At 47.1% G+C, this 13,119-nt stretch overlaps 1 long non-coding RNA gene and 1 other non-coding gene across 2 annotated transcripts; both read left to right on the top strand.

Moving 5' to 3' along the window:
* The first annotated feature begins 42 nt into the window (after nucleotides 1-42).
* On the top strand, nucleotides 43-12,782 carry LOC147578320 (uncharacterized). The gene is made up of 3 exons (XR_015255071.1): nucleotides 43-294; nucleotides 11,996-12,125; nucleotides 12,234-12,782. It is a non-coding gene; the product is annotated as an uncharacterized LOC147578320 (long non-coding RNA).
* TRNAV-CAC (transfer RNA valine (anticodon CAC)) lies at nucleotides 12,685-12,757 on the top strand. The gene has a single exon. It is a non-coding gene; the product is annotated as a tRNA-Val (tRNA).
* Nucleotides 12,783-13,119: the final 337 nt, after the last annotated feature.

Below are 13,119 nucleotides of genomic sequence, written 5' to 3'. Positions count from 1 at the left end.
TGCACACGGCGAGCTTGCGACCCCGCCCCCGCTGCCCTCGCGGCCCCGCGGGCGTCACCCGCGGGCCGTAACGTCCCGGCCCGACTGAGCTGCCCCGACACCCGGGAGGGAGGGACGCGGAGGAGAAGGGCAGTCTCCCCTTTCAGCCCTGTCCAGTGTTAGGCTCCCGAACCGTCGTGGAGGAGACAGAAACGGAGAGGTGGAAACAGAGCCCAGGGGAGGGAGGAACTCCACGCGACTTTCCTCCTCTGCAAACAGCCCGAAGATGAAATCGGCGTCGCGTAGCTGGTGAAGGTGAGTTCCGTCGGGGGGGGGGGGGGGGGGGGGGGGGAGCGGGGAGGGGGAGAGGAGCCAAAGCCTTGGCCCGGCTCCCAGTGAGTTCCTTTTGGCCCTTGAACGTCTCTCCCTGGGTTTCTTGTGGATTCCAAGGATGCACCTGGCAGGTTTATTTTTAAAGCACGTACTTTAAGATTACTTTAAAATCTTTTGGCGAAGGAAGCAGTGTCTGATGAGTTTTGGATGAGGACTTTCAGGTGTGGGGAAAACCAGCAAAAGCAATTGTTAGAGGCCGCTTTTAGACAACAGGCGTGAGCAGTGGAATGTAGAAAGGGCCCACAGAGACTCTCTGGCTGAATACAGTCAGGCCCACCAGGCAACCCATCTCAAAATACCCATAGGCCCTAACTAACCAATAGGCTACTTAAAACCAGGCACAGTTCCCAAAAAAGGGAAAATGCCATAGGTTTGCAAACTCCTCATCTTCCCACCCACTGCCTCACTGCAGACAGTCTGCTTTGCTGATCTATCTGTAGCTCCCTTGCGGTGTATTCAATAAACTTCTATTTTCTTTGTTTTGCCTCACGTGAATGCTTTCACTGCCAACAACACTGACCCCCTCCCCCCCTACATTGGGTCGCCCCACGTTTAAGGGCCTCCATCCCATTAGGAGAGGCCACAGCAACTACAGTTGAGAATGTCACACACCTAGAGGCACTTCAGCCAGGTGGGTTTGACTCCTACTTGGGCCTATCTTACTTTCAGTGAATTGAGGAACTTATTTAAATATGCATTCGAAAAATATCTGTGCGTCTGGATGGCTCAGTTGGTTAAGTGTAAGACCTTTGGTTTCCATGCAGGTCATGATCTCATGGTTCTGGGGGTCTGAGCCCCGCATCAGTGCAGACCTGCTTGGGATTCTCTCTCCATCTCTCTCTCAAAATAAACATTCAAAGATCTAGAGATATGTATAGATCTAGTACATTGAGTACACCTTTTGCTATTTTTACACAGATGGCAAAGAAGAATCAATGATAAAGCATCAAAGCCTTTAAATTCTGATGTTTCTCTATTAAAGTTTTTCCTGTCTTATTCATAACCTCTTTTTATCCCAAATCTGACATCCACGGCCAAACCCTAAAATCAGTTTACTGGTTCCAGCCTATTCTTTCCCATATTGTATCTCCCATACAGTATCTAAGCCTCTCCCCTATCTTCTTTCATATGCCAAAAAGAAAAAAAAAAAGTCAGCTATCCTGGAGTTGCCAATTTGCTCATGTTTGACAGTTGGCCTAGCAAATGGGACTCCCCATAAGATTCTTTCTCCTCAAGCGCACCTGGGTGGCTCACTTGGGGGGCGGACTGGGCTGATGAGTGTTAGATGCTTGGTTTGGACTCAGGTCCTAATCCCAGGGGTTGTGGGATCAGCTTCTGCACTAAGGATGGAGCCTGCTTGAGTTTCTCTCTCCCACTGCCCCTGTCCCCAGGTCACAGGAGTGCGCTCTCTCAAATAAGAAAATAAAAACAGACTGTCCCTAGAATGAAGCAGAAAACTTAAACAACACATTATTTTTCATGATCAGAAATGATATAAGTTTTTATTTACTGTGAGAGAGAGTGCACACGAGAGAGAGCAGGAGCAGGGCAGGGGCAAAGAAAGAGGGAAAGAGAATTCCAAGCAGACTCTGCACGGTCCCCACAGAACCCAACTTGGAGCTCAAACTCACAAACCATGAGATTGTGACCTGAGCCGAAACCAAGAGCCAGACACTCAATGACTTAGCCACCCAGGCCCCCATGATCAGAAGTAACTTAAAGGCCTTGAAAATGAACTAACTTTTATTTCAAGAAACAATCTAGAGGAAATGCTAAATTTTGTAGACATTGGGTCTCTCCATTATCTTTGCAGACGACTGAAGATTTATTCTCTTCAGAGAATACAAAAGAGTATCTTTAGCCATATGATCAACCAGTACATGTAAGGACACAGATACAATATTGAAGTGAGAGGAGCAGAGTAAAGCATTCTTTGATCTGTATGATGATTTTATATATATATATATATATATATATACACACACACACACACGTACATATATAAATAAAATTTGAAATATATATGTACATATAGATGTGTGTATATTATGCATATGTCAAATTTTATTGAGCTGTGTAAAAAAAAAAAGTACAAAACTGGCAAACTTACACTACCTGACTTTAAGACTTACCATAAACTCTTCTAAGCAAACTTTTTTTCTTCAAATTTTTAACGTTTATTTATTTTTGAGAGACAGAAAAAGAGCAGGGGAGGGGCAGACAGGGAGGGAGACAGAATCAAAGCAGGCTCCAGGCTCTGAACTGTCAGCACAGAGCCCGATGCAAGGCCTGAACTCCCAAACCATGAGATCATTACCTGAGCCAAAGTCAGACACTTAACTGACTGAGTCACCCAGGTGCCCCTAAACTAAGAAAATGGAAATTAAAACCACATTGAGATTTTATTACACTCAAACAAATAAACAAAATAAAAAATAAACATATAAACAAAATAAAAAATCATACATGACTTGTGTTAAAGAACAGTAAGGCAGGCTTTATTAAGGAGGACTACTAAAATGGGGTTTTGTAGTAGGAGAGACCAAGCTCAGCTCTGAATACAACAAGAGAGAGTGGGAACGTATAGCCCAGAGCAGGACCAGAGAGAGGGTTAATGAGTGAACATTTACTAAGAGGAAACCTCAGGGGTAAGGGGGGGAGATTCTGGCTAAACCAGCCCAAGGGGCTCTTGCTGAAGGCCTGCCAAAGTCATCAGGCCTCCCAGGACGGAGGACAAGGAACCTGACCAGATGTCATGGAGGGGGTTCTGGTTAAAATGACTTAGCAGGATTCTTGCTAAAATTGGACAATGCAAAGACAAACTCCGAAGGCTGAAGGTCAGGGCCCGCTTGAGAAGAGAGTTTAGAGGACCCTGACAGTTCTGTCAAGGAATTTTTGTCAACAACCAGAACTCTCATACATTGTTGGCATGACTATAATGGTGCAACCACTTTGGGAAACATTTTGTCAGTTTCTTATGAAATTAAACATACACCTCTCCCTCTTTGGTTCCATCAAATCCTCCCTTAGGTATTTATCCAAAAGAAATGGGGTGGAAAAGTGTCTACAAAAACACTTGGGGGTGCCTGGGTGGCTCAGTTGGTTAAGCGACCGACTTTGGCTCAGGTCATGATCTCACTGTTTGTGAGTTTGAGCCCTGAGTTGGGCTCTGTGCTGACCCCTCAGAGCCTGGAGCCTGCTTCGGATTATGTGTCTCCCTCTCTTTCTGTCCTTCCCCTGCTCATACTGTCTCTCTCTCTCTCTCTCTCTCTCTCTCTCAAAAAGTGAATAAATTAAAAAAAAAAAAAAAACCCACTTGTAATGAGAATGTTCATAGCAGCTTTATTCATAACAGCTCAAATTGGAAACAACCCAAATATCCATCATCAGGAGAATGGTAAAGAAATTGTGAAATATTTATGCAATGATGCTGAGAATCCTTCTCAGCAATAAAAAGGAATGAAAAGCTGATCTACTCAATGAAATGGATAAAATTCAAAGACATTACATAGAGAGAAGCAAGTAGACATAAGCATACATACCCTGTGATCCCATTTACAGTAATTTCTAGAAGGAGTAAAACATATTTGTGAAATAAATAAGGATAGTGGCTGTCAAAAGATTAGGAGGATAATGACAGTAATATTCATGATTCTGCTTTTAACATGACTGATCCAATAGTAACTAAGTCAAACACATCTGATAATAGAATGAAGTAAAATGCTCTTAATTAGTCCCATTTTATAGAACAAAGAAGGGAGACACTTGAAGTGTGTTTAGCCAAAGCCACACAAGGGCAGAACCATTGTTTCTTTTTTTTTAATTGAAATATATATTAATTAGTCTTAGTTTCACGTGTACAGTATAATGATTCAACATTTCTATACATTACTCAGTGCTCATCATGACAGGAGTGTTCTTAATCCCTTTTATCTATGTCACCCACCCCCCACCCTCCAGGGCAAACCATCTTTACAACATAGAGCTTGCCCTCTTGAGCATACATTAGTTGGGTCTTCTTAAATTTCCCTACATCAGGATTCCTCAGCTGTTGGGATGGGAAGAAAAGGGAGAAGGAGAGGGCAAGTGAGGGAGGGATGTAAGTATAAATTCTTTCATCCCCTCCCCATCTCTTCCTCCCTCTGGGTCTCTCTCCCCCACCCCCTCCTCCTTTCTCTCCCACCCCAGCTCAGACCCTCCTTCCCTATTCTGTTATATAACAAAAACAATTCCCACCTCTCTGGATCCGGCTTCTGTCCCGACACAAGACCTCCTAGGAGGTCTCACTGCCCTTTTCCAAACATCCCCTTCCCCCCTCCCCACCCCCCACTGATTTGCCCCACCCTCAGGGGTCCACGCCACCTACCACAATGCGGACACAACTCTCCTAAAGGAGGCAGGGGCCTCCTGGGCAGAGGGTCCACTGTAGGCCTTTCCTGGGGAGGCTGAGGAGTCAACCTGGATAAAAGCTTTTTACAAAGAACTTTGGGCTTTGAAAAACTTTTCATTTCCATTCTCAGGGTTCTTCATGGGGCTAAAAGCTACAGACAACAATGTATTCAACAAGTCTTAACAGAACTTCCTGGTATCAGACTCTGGTGAGTGTCAGACTCTGTTCTCAGGGAGGGGCAACAAGACGGACCTTCAGAACGACCCCTGCCCCTGGAGCTCCCGTGCTACACATAGGAACCAAAGCAACACATCTACACAGAGGCCTCTTGGAAGGGTGGGCAAACTCTCTCACTGGGTGAGGGCAGAGTGACAGAAAGAGCCATCATGGGAGCCAACCAGGCCTTGAGCTTCCTAAGGACCCTATGTGGCTCAGGTCCAGGGTATCAGAGCCCGCGATCTCTCTGAAGGCACTGGCAATGAACAGGTAAGGGGCAATTTGTGGCAAAGCCGTTCTGTGCTTTTAGTTTCATAATCACCCGACATACCAGTTTCAAATGGGATGAACAACACCATTTATCTCTCTAATCTATTTTTTGAAGCTTTGAAATTTGCAGTTTTCCTACAGGACTGGCAACCATACATCCTGGGTGAAAGTGCCAACACAATGAAATCAAAAAAGCCACCCAGTAAAGTCTCAGTGGTGCAATTGGTTAGTGTGTTCAGCTGTTAACTGAAAGGTTGGTGGTTTGAGCCCACCCAGGGACAGGCTGCTTCACGTTTACCTCAATTCCCCTGTTACCTGCGGTTTTGCACCTGCACATTTCCTCACATAAAGTACACAACATTACTGTATTCTGGGTCCTAGCCACCTCACAGCAACTAAGTGCTCAGAGCGACCCCACCTCCCCAACCTCATTCTCTGACGGTATCTGCTGGCCTATCAGCTTTATACCTCTACAACACCAACTTCTCAAACAGATAGAAGAACCTGGGTTCTACCTAGTGTGGTAAAACTCTGTAGTCCGCCCTGAAAGATTGGATGAGTAAGTGAAACTTTTTGTGACTTCCATCTTTTTTCTTTTTTTAATTTCTAAACATGATTGCCTTCATTGTTCAAGCTGCTTGCTTTGGGAAAATTGGTCTAGGGGGCTGATGTTTTTTTGAAAAAAAAATGCTAATTGTTCATTTTTTAGAGCATTTTAGGTTCACAGCAAAGCTGAGGGGAAGGGACAGAGATTGCCCACACCCTTCCTGCCCTCACCCCCCCCCCCCCCACACACACACACAAATACCCTGCCTGGTTGTCAACACCCCCCACTGCAGTGCCTTTGTGCCTTTGTGACAACTCAGGAATCTATCCAAAGTCCATAGTTTACATTAGGGTTCACTCTTGCAGGGTGGGTTTGGACAAACGTATCCGGAAATGTATCCACCGTTATAAGTATCACACAAAGTAATTTCACTAGCTGAAACATCCTCTGCGCCCCATTTCTGGCAACCACGAATCCTTTTCCCGTTTCCATAGTTTTGCCTTTTCCAGAAGGTCGTGTAGTTGGAATCACACAGTATGTAGCCTTTTCAGATCGGCTTGTTTCACTTACTAATACGCACTTAAGATTCCTCGATGTCCTTTGGTTGGATTGGCAGCTCATTTCCTTTTAGTGCTGAAATACTACTTCATAGTGTGTGTGTGTGTGTGTGTGTGTGTGTGTGTGTGTGTGTCACAGTTCCTTTATCCCTCCACCTGTAAGGGACATCTTGGTTGCTTCTAAGTTTTGGCAATTGTGAGTACAGCTGCCTTGGCATCCGTGTGCGGGTTTCTGTGTGGGCATAACTTTTCAACTTGTCTGGCTAACAGGGAGCCCGGACGCTGGCTGCTATATTAAGAACATTTTTGGTTTTGTGAGAAATTGCCAGACTGCCTTCCACGGTGGCTGTACCATTTTGCGTTCTCACCAAGCAGTAAGTGAGAGCTCCTGTTGTTCCCCCATCTTCGCCAGCCTTTGGTGTTGATGTGCCTCAGTTCTTTTTCATGGGGAGTAGGAGGCCAACCATGGTGTCCCGTCCCCAGGGAGTGCCTGGATTTGGGCATTGCTCTATCAATAATGTTGTGATCAGTGGATCCTCATCATCATTGTCCTCTGCATTTGTTTGACAGAGGCATTTCTTCCACAGTATGTGTGATACGTATTTAACCTCTTCCATATTGCTTTTGAAATTGAGTTGGTTTTATGGTTTTATGATTACGAATTCCTGTACACATATTTTTGGCCACTTGTGCAGGTACTTCTGCAGCGTACAGAACTGGAAGTGCAATGACTGTAGTATAGTGTTCATATGCTGCTAATTTGGGGAAGTCCTGCAAACTTGCCTTCCATGGGAGCAGTACCAAATCACAGTCCCAGTTTATTTCCCAACCTATCCATGTGCCGTTCTTCATTACCTTGCCCACACCGCAATCTTCCTGAACGCCTTACACATAAGACTTTTTTCTTTCAAGGCCCTGAAATCTCGCTCAGCATTAGATTCATTTTAGTCCACCTCGTCCGTCCCTAGCACCAGCAGCTCCTGTGTGTGTACTGATGTCTCCGCTTCCCCTGAGCTGTGATCATCGAGAGGAGGACTGTCGGGTTTTCCCTTGGCTGGTAACGAAGAACATTCCACGTCCTGGTTGGCCAGGGTTTTCATGCACTGATCACCCAGCCCCAGCGTGGCTCTGGGCTCCTCTGAAGGCTGCCTGTGCCCATGCCTCAAGGGAAGGCTTGTGGAGGGAGGCTCCTGGGCTCCGCTCATTACCTCCCTCATTGACTGTCACAACACTACTATCTCCTTTTGTGTTCTAGTTACACCCTGCCTGTGGCTATTCCTAGTGGTGTTTCCGTTACGACGCTGATATACAATTGAGTCTAAAAAGAAATTTACTAAGTAGAAGCTGTAAATCAAAGTATGGAAACTCTTCGGTAATCGGTGATAAAGGTACATGGCTGTGGCCAACTATGAAAGTGCTGTGTTCCTTAATGAGCTTTGAGAAGCATGATTTTTGTCTCATTTTTACGTGATCTCCTCTGTCCCCCTTGTCACTGCAGGTACACTCCCTCTTGCCCTGAGGCATTAAGTAGGTGGGAGGGCTCAGCTGTCTGCTCCACACTTTGAACATAAAAGGCACACTTGACAGGGATTTGTTTTCTTTTGTTTTTGTTTTTGTTTGTTTTGGGGAGCCTCTCTAGGGAACTTCCTTGTTCAGACCATTAACAAGAGTCAAGATTTAGTAAATACTTCGGTTGGGAGATGTGATTGCATCATCCCGGGAGCCATGGAGTCTGTTTCTGGGGAGGACTAAATCGTTTTGTTCTTTCTCTTCTTCATTCCGTCCATTAGTTGCCAGTGTTAAGTAGGCCTTACTTTTAACCTTCTCTTTCTTTTCAACATCAGGGAGGCTGAGCCAGGAGGGGACGGCAAATCTTGGTGAAGGCTTCTCAGTGCGCGCTGGCAGGCTGGCCAAACACGAGGGCTCTGGAGGCAAACTGCCTGGCCCTGAGTGCTGGCCCTCCCCGTCACAGGGCTGGGCCCCTTGGAAAGTCAGACCAGCCTTTCGGTGCCTGAGTGTCCTCACCTGCAAGCAGGGGTGCTGATAACCTACACCGTCTCGGGGTTGTTATGGGGACTAGATAGGTTATGCTCGGTACAGCACCGAGGAACTGCGTGCTGCTCACACAGTGACGCTCGCTCGGAGAAAACTGCCAGTATCATTGTAACTAAGACTTCCGTTTTCACTTCTAACTGCACCACTGCTGACTTTCAGCATTCCCCAGAATAAATGAGGAGTGTTAAATGGTTCCCATGGGCTCTTCGCCTCTGTATCAATGACCAGCACCTGGAAAACTGGTCGCTTGATAATTTCCATGGTGAGTTAACTGACAGGACAGTGCAGCAGGGAACTGGATCCAACTTGATCAAATTCTCGGACCTTGGACAGGCGTGATGAGTGTTCAGCTCCAGGTAGACAATCTTTTGCCCGTGCTTCTAGCAAGAGCTTTTGATATCCAGTCAGACTTACCCGGGAGTATAAGAAAACTTCAACTATGCACCAGTGACACCCCCCCCCCACCTTATTTTAAGAACAAAAGGAGGAAGAAAATGTGATTTATCTGGAAATTGTAGATTTCACCTTTCAGTGATGATGGAGTATTTGTAGCAGAACAGCATTCGCCCTGAAAAGAAATGAATGAAGTTTGAATGGAAGGAATTCTGCTTGAAGATTTGGAGAACTATCAATGCAGATAGGACCCACCAGTCCTTCAGCTCAAGGGGAGAGATGAGAGAGAAGAGAAACTCAATGGAATGAGACTAATTTTCTGTGTTATCCCCTCAGGGCATTTGCCAGTTCTTGGCAGGAACAGGAGACTGAGAAACTGGAGAGAGGGAAGGTACTAAGAGTCAGAGAAAACAACATGTTAAGTGATCTCATAGGTCTGGACAGAGAAGTTGGGGGGCCGGGGGGTGGGGGGGGGGGGTGGAGAGGAAGGACATATGGAACTGTCCAAGGATTCAGACTTGAGCAGCCAAGATCCTGGAATGGGTTAAGTGAGCTGGGTGCTTGGTACAGAAGTTCCCCACAATACATTTGCAAATTAAGCTATGTGCATCAAGGGGCTTGGAAGGCCAGCAGAGTGTGGCTGAAAGAGAGTGGAATTTGCAGCACTACCGAGGTGCTTAGGGGATAAAAACTGAAGCTCAGGATTCATGGAAGAGGAGGGGCCCAAGGAAACATACCAAGGTCGCAGGTGGGAGCCCCGGACGTCTGCAGCACAGCAGTGTGAGCAAACTAGCTGTAGATTGAGGCTTTCCCTGAGGGCGAACCAGCTGCAAATCAGCTTCGTCAAGGATTAGAGGTGATGCGCCCCTCTGCTGCCTGCTGGGGGAGAAGGTGAAAGATCTTCAGAGAAACAACATCTCCAGCCTGGCTGTCCTTCACACCACGGGTTCATCATTCAATCACAGTATTCTAGGATTGTAAAGGAAGAGAAGCAAGAGAAAGAAGGCAAACCGTAGAAATTGCCTCTTGAGACCTTGAGTTCTCAGATAAGAACTCAAAGCGGTAGGTTTTAGGGGAGCCTGGCTGGCTCAGTGGGTAGAGCACGTGACTCTTGATCTCTCTGGGTTGTGAGTTTGAGCCCCACGTTGGGTGTACAGGTCACTTGAATAAAATTTCTTTAAATTACTTAAAAATCAGGGGCACTTGCGTAGCTCGATCGGTTAAGCATCTGCCTTGATTTTGGCTCAGGCTCAGGTCATGATCTTAAGGTTGGTGAGATCTATGGGGCAGAACCTGCTTGGGATTCTCTCTCTCTTCCTCTTCCTCTGCCCCGAGCTTGTTCTGTCTCGCTCTGTCTCTCTCAAAGTAAATAAATTGAAACTTGAAAAAATATATTACTTAAAAGTTAGAAAAAAAAAAAGGTAAAGTGGTATGATTCAGCTGTTCAGAAAATAGATGACAAGATAAAATATTTCATCAGAGAAATAGAATCTAGTTTTAAAATCACATGAAAATTAAATATATGTAATAGTTGGCATTTTAAAAAAAGTCAGCAGGTCAGTTTAACTGCAGCTTGGACTCAATGGTAGAGAGAGTATTAACCTCGAAATTTGTAAGTAGAAAGAAACTCTCCAGACTGAAGCATACAGAGCCAAAAGGAAGAAATATTAAGAGCGTAACAAAGATAATGAGCCATGTCATGAAGTCCTAACACGTGTGTAATTAAAGTCTCAGGGGTTGGAGGACCAGAAAGTGGGGCAGAAACTATATCATGGAGAATCAAAGAAAAATCATGATGGTCTCTCCAACCACATGTGCAAGAAGTTCGGTGCACTGCAAGCCAGGTAAGGACAAGAAGGTCACACCCCTAAACTGCTGAACAACCAAGGGCAGCTGAAAACAATCACAGCAGCACCCAGATTGGGGTGTGGGGAGGAGGGGACACTCCTATGACATCGTCCAAAGATTGGGAGCTGAAATCTCAGCAAAAACATGAAAAACAAGACCTCAATGAAGGGCCAGAGCAGTATGATTTCCAGCCACCACGTGCTGTCCCCGACCCAGTATCTTTCAAGGGTGAGTGAAGTGAAGACCTTTCCACATAAGCTAACGAAAAAGAAATGCAAAGTGCAAAAGGTAACTCTTCAGGCAGAAGTAACTGCACAGGTCACAGGGGAACTGTGCAAAAGGAAGGAAGGAAGGAAGGAAGGAAGGAAGGAAGGAAGGAAGGAAGGAAAGGGAAGGAAGGAAGGAAGGAAGGGCAATGAATAGGTAAAATACGTGGCTAAGTCAAATAAATATGACTCTCTGAGCAATGGTAATAATGCCTATGTTTTTAAAATGTATGTTGAGGGGCGCCTGGGTGGCTCAGTTGGTCAAGCGTCCCACTTTGGCTCTGGTCATGATGTCATAGTTCACGAGTTTGAGCCCCGCGTTGGGCTCTGTGCTGACACCTCAGAGCCTGGAGCCTGCCTCGGATTCTGTGTTTCCGTCTCTCTCTGCCCCTTCCCTGCTCACGCACTGTCACTGTCTCTGTCAAAAATAAATAAAATAGATAAAATGTATTTTGAAATAAAATTAATGCCAATAACTCAAAAATGAGGAGGGTAAGTGGAGTTAAGATATTCCAAGTATACAGTGCAATAATGTGATAAACGTGTAAATGCTTGTACTAACAATATATGCAACATATCCATCAGCCCGGGAAGTTTCCCGGCAAATTATTTCAAAGAGGGAACCACTCTTCTCTGCTAATACTTCCTGGAAATGGAATCACCCAGGAGTATCAGACAGGTACATATAACTATGCGAGGGGCTTATCCGTGTTACCGCCTAAACCCTAGTTTGGATGTTTTTACTACAGAGTACTTAATCCATTCTAAACATATACAAGGGTTTGTGTATCACCTCTGTTGAGGGGCATTTGGGTTGTATCCGGTTTTGCCTAGTATGAATGATGTCGCACGAACGTTGTTGTAGAAGCCTCTTTGGATGTTGGCATTCATTTTTCTGGGGGAGTGAATAGCAATATTCCTAGGTAACGGGGCAGGTCAGGTTTTTCACTGTATGAGAAACTGCCAAATATTAGGAAAGTCGTGCTAAATTACAGTGCAATCAAGATCACGCAGTAATACCGTACACACTCCAATGCGGGAGGGAGAGAGGAAACAGCTTTAAAAATACCTATTTTTCTAGGCTTTTCGTCTTCACTTTGTTCCCAATGCTGAAGGCCCCCCTGAAGGTGGCTGTGGTCACACCGAGTCTCACCACCAGCCTATTCGGGAGACTCCAAGGCAGCCCACCCAAGAATCACTCAAAACGCCAGGTAGGAAGAGACCTTCCCTCCCCAGTCGTGGCTCTGCCACTCTTCCGCTCGGTGCCACTCAACTCGGTTTCTGGCTCTTCCTTTTCATCCCTCTGGTCCGTGACCTAGATTTCACTGGAGCGTGTTGGCCGCGGACCTCCTGTCAGTGGCTTTAAAGCAGCGCAGGCAGGAGCCCGAGGGACCCCCTTCGCCCAGAGGACACCGAAGAGACTCCGCTCTGCCGGGAGGGCCGCGGGGCGGCGCAGAGCCAACGGGCTGGCGGAGGAAGAGCGCGCACCCGACGTCTGCCCCGGGGCCCCTCGTCCTAGAGGCGGACACCCTGCGTTCGGTGCGATTCCCGAGGCCAGGCTGCTGAGGGCGCTAGGGTCCCGTCCTTGGGGGCGGGTGGCGGGGCGTTGCGGGGTCCTTTGCCGGGGCCGCTTCGGGGGCGCGGGCTCCTCGCCCGCAGGGTCGTGGCTGTTTCCAGGGCCTTGGGCGGTTCAAGCGAAGTCGGCGGCCCGATAGTGTGGCCGAAATGCCGCTTTTGGGGGTTAGAGCCGGAGACCAGGCCGCCTGCCTCGTTTCCGTAGTGTAGTGGTTATCACGTTCGCCTCACACGCGAAAGGTCCCCGGTTCGAAACCGGGCGGAAACAGCTTCCTTTTACCACTACCCCCCCCCCCCCCAACCCCAACCCCGCCCCCCATCTATTGTCCTTTAAAACGCAAAAAGAACGAGGGCCGGAGTCCCACCGCCACCTGAAAGCCTTCTCAGCACTCGACCACCAGGCCTGGCCGCTGTGTGTCTGCTCCCAGTCACCTTGGAGAGCGGGCCACACCCAGTTAGTCACTCCAACAAGGGCACGCAGGACGAGGCCCACTTCAGGTTACCTCTACTTCCACGCATCCGCTGACCTGCTCATCTGGCGCCTCCGTCTGCCCGACGGGCTCACAGCGACCGTGGCTCTGAAAAGCAGCACGTTCTTCCCTGGGCGGCACATTTGCGCAACAGGTGTAT

The sequence above is a fragment of the Puma concolor genome, chromosome C1 (genome assembly GCF_028749965.1).
Source record: "Puma concolor isolate L17-30 chromosome C1, mPumCon1.1.hap2, whole genome shotgun sequence".
Classification (NCBI taxonomy): Eukaryota; Metazoa; Chordata; class Mammalia; order Carnivora; family Felidae; genus Puma; species Puma concolor.
Note: the sequence above shows the minus strand (reverse complement) of the source record. Positions and strands in the feature narration are given on the sequence as shown.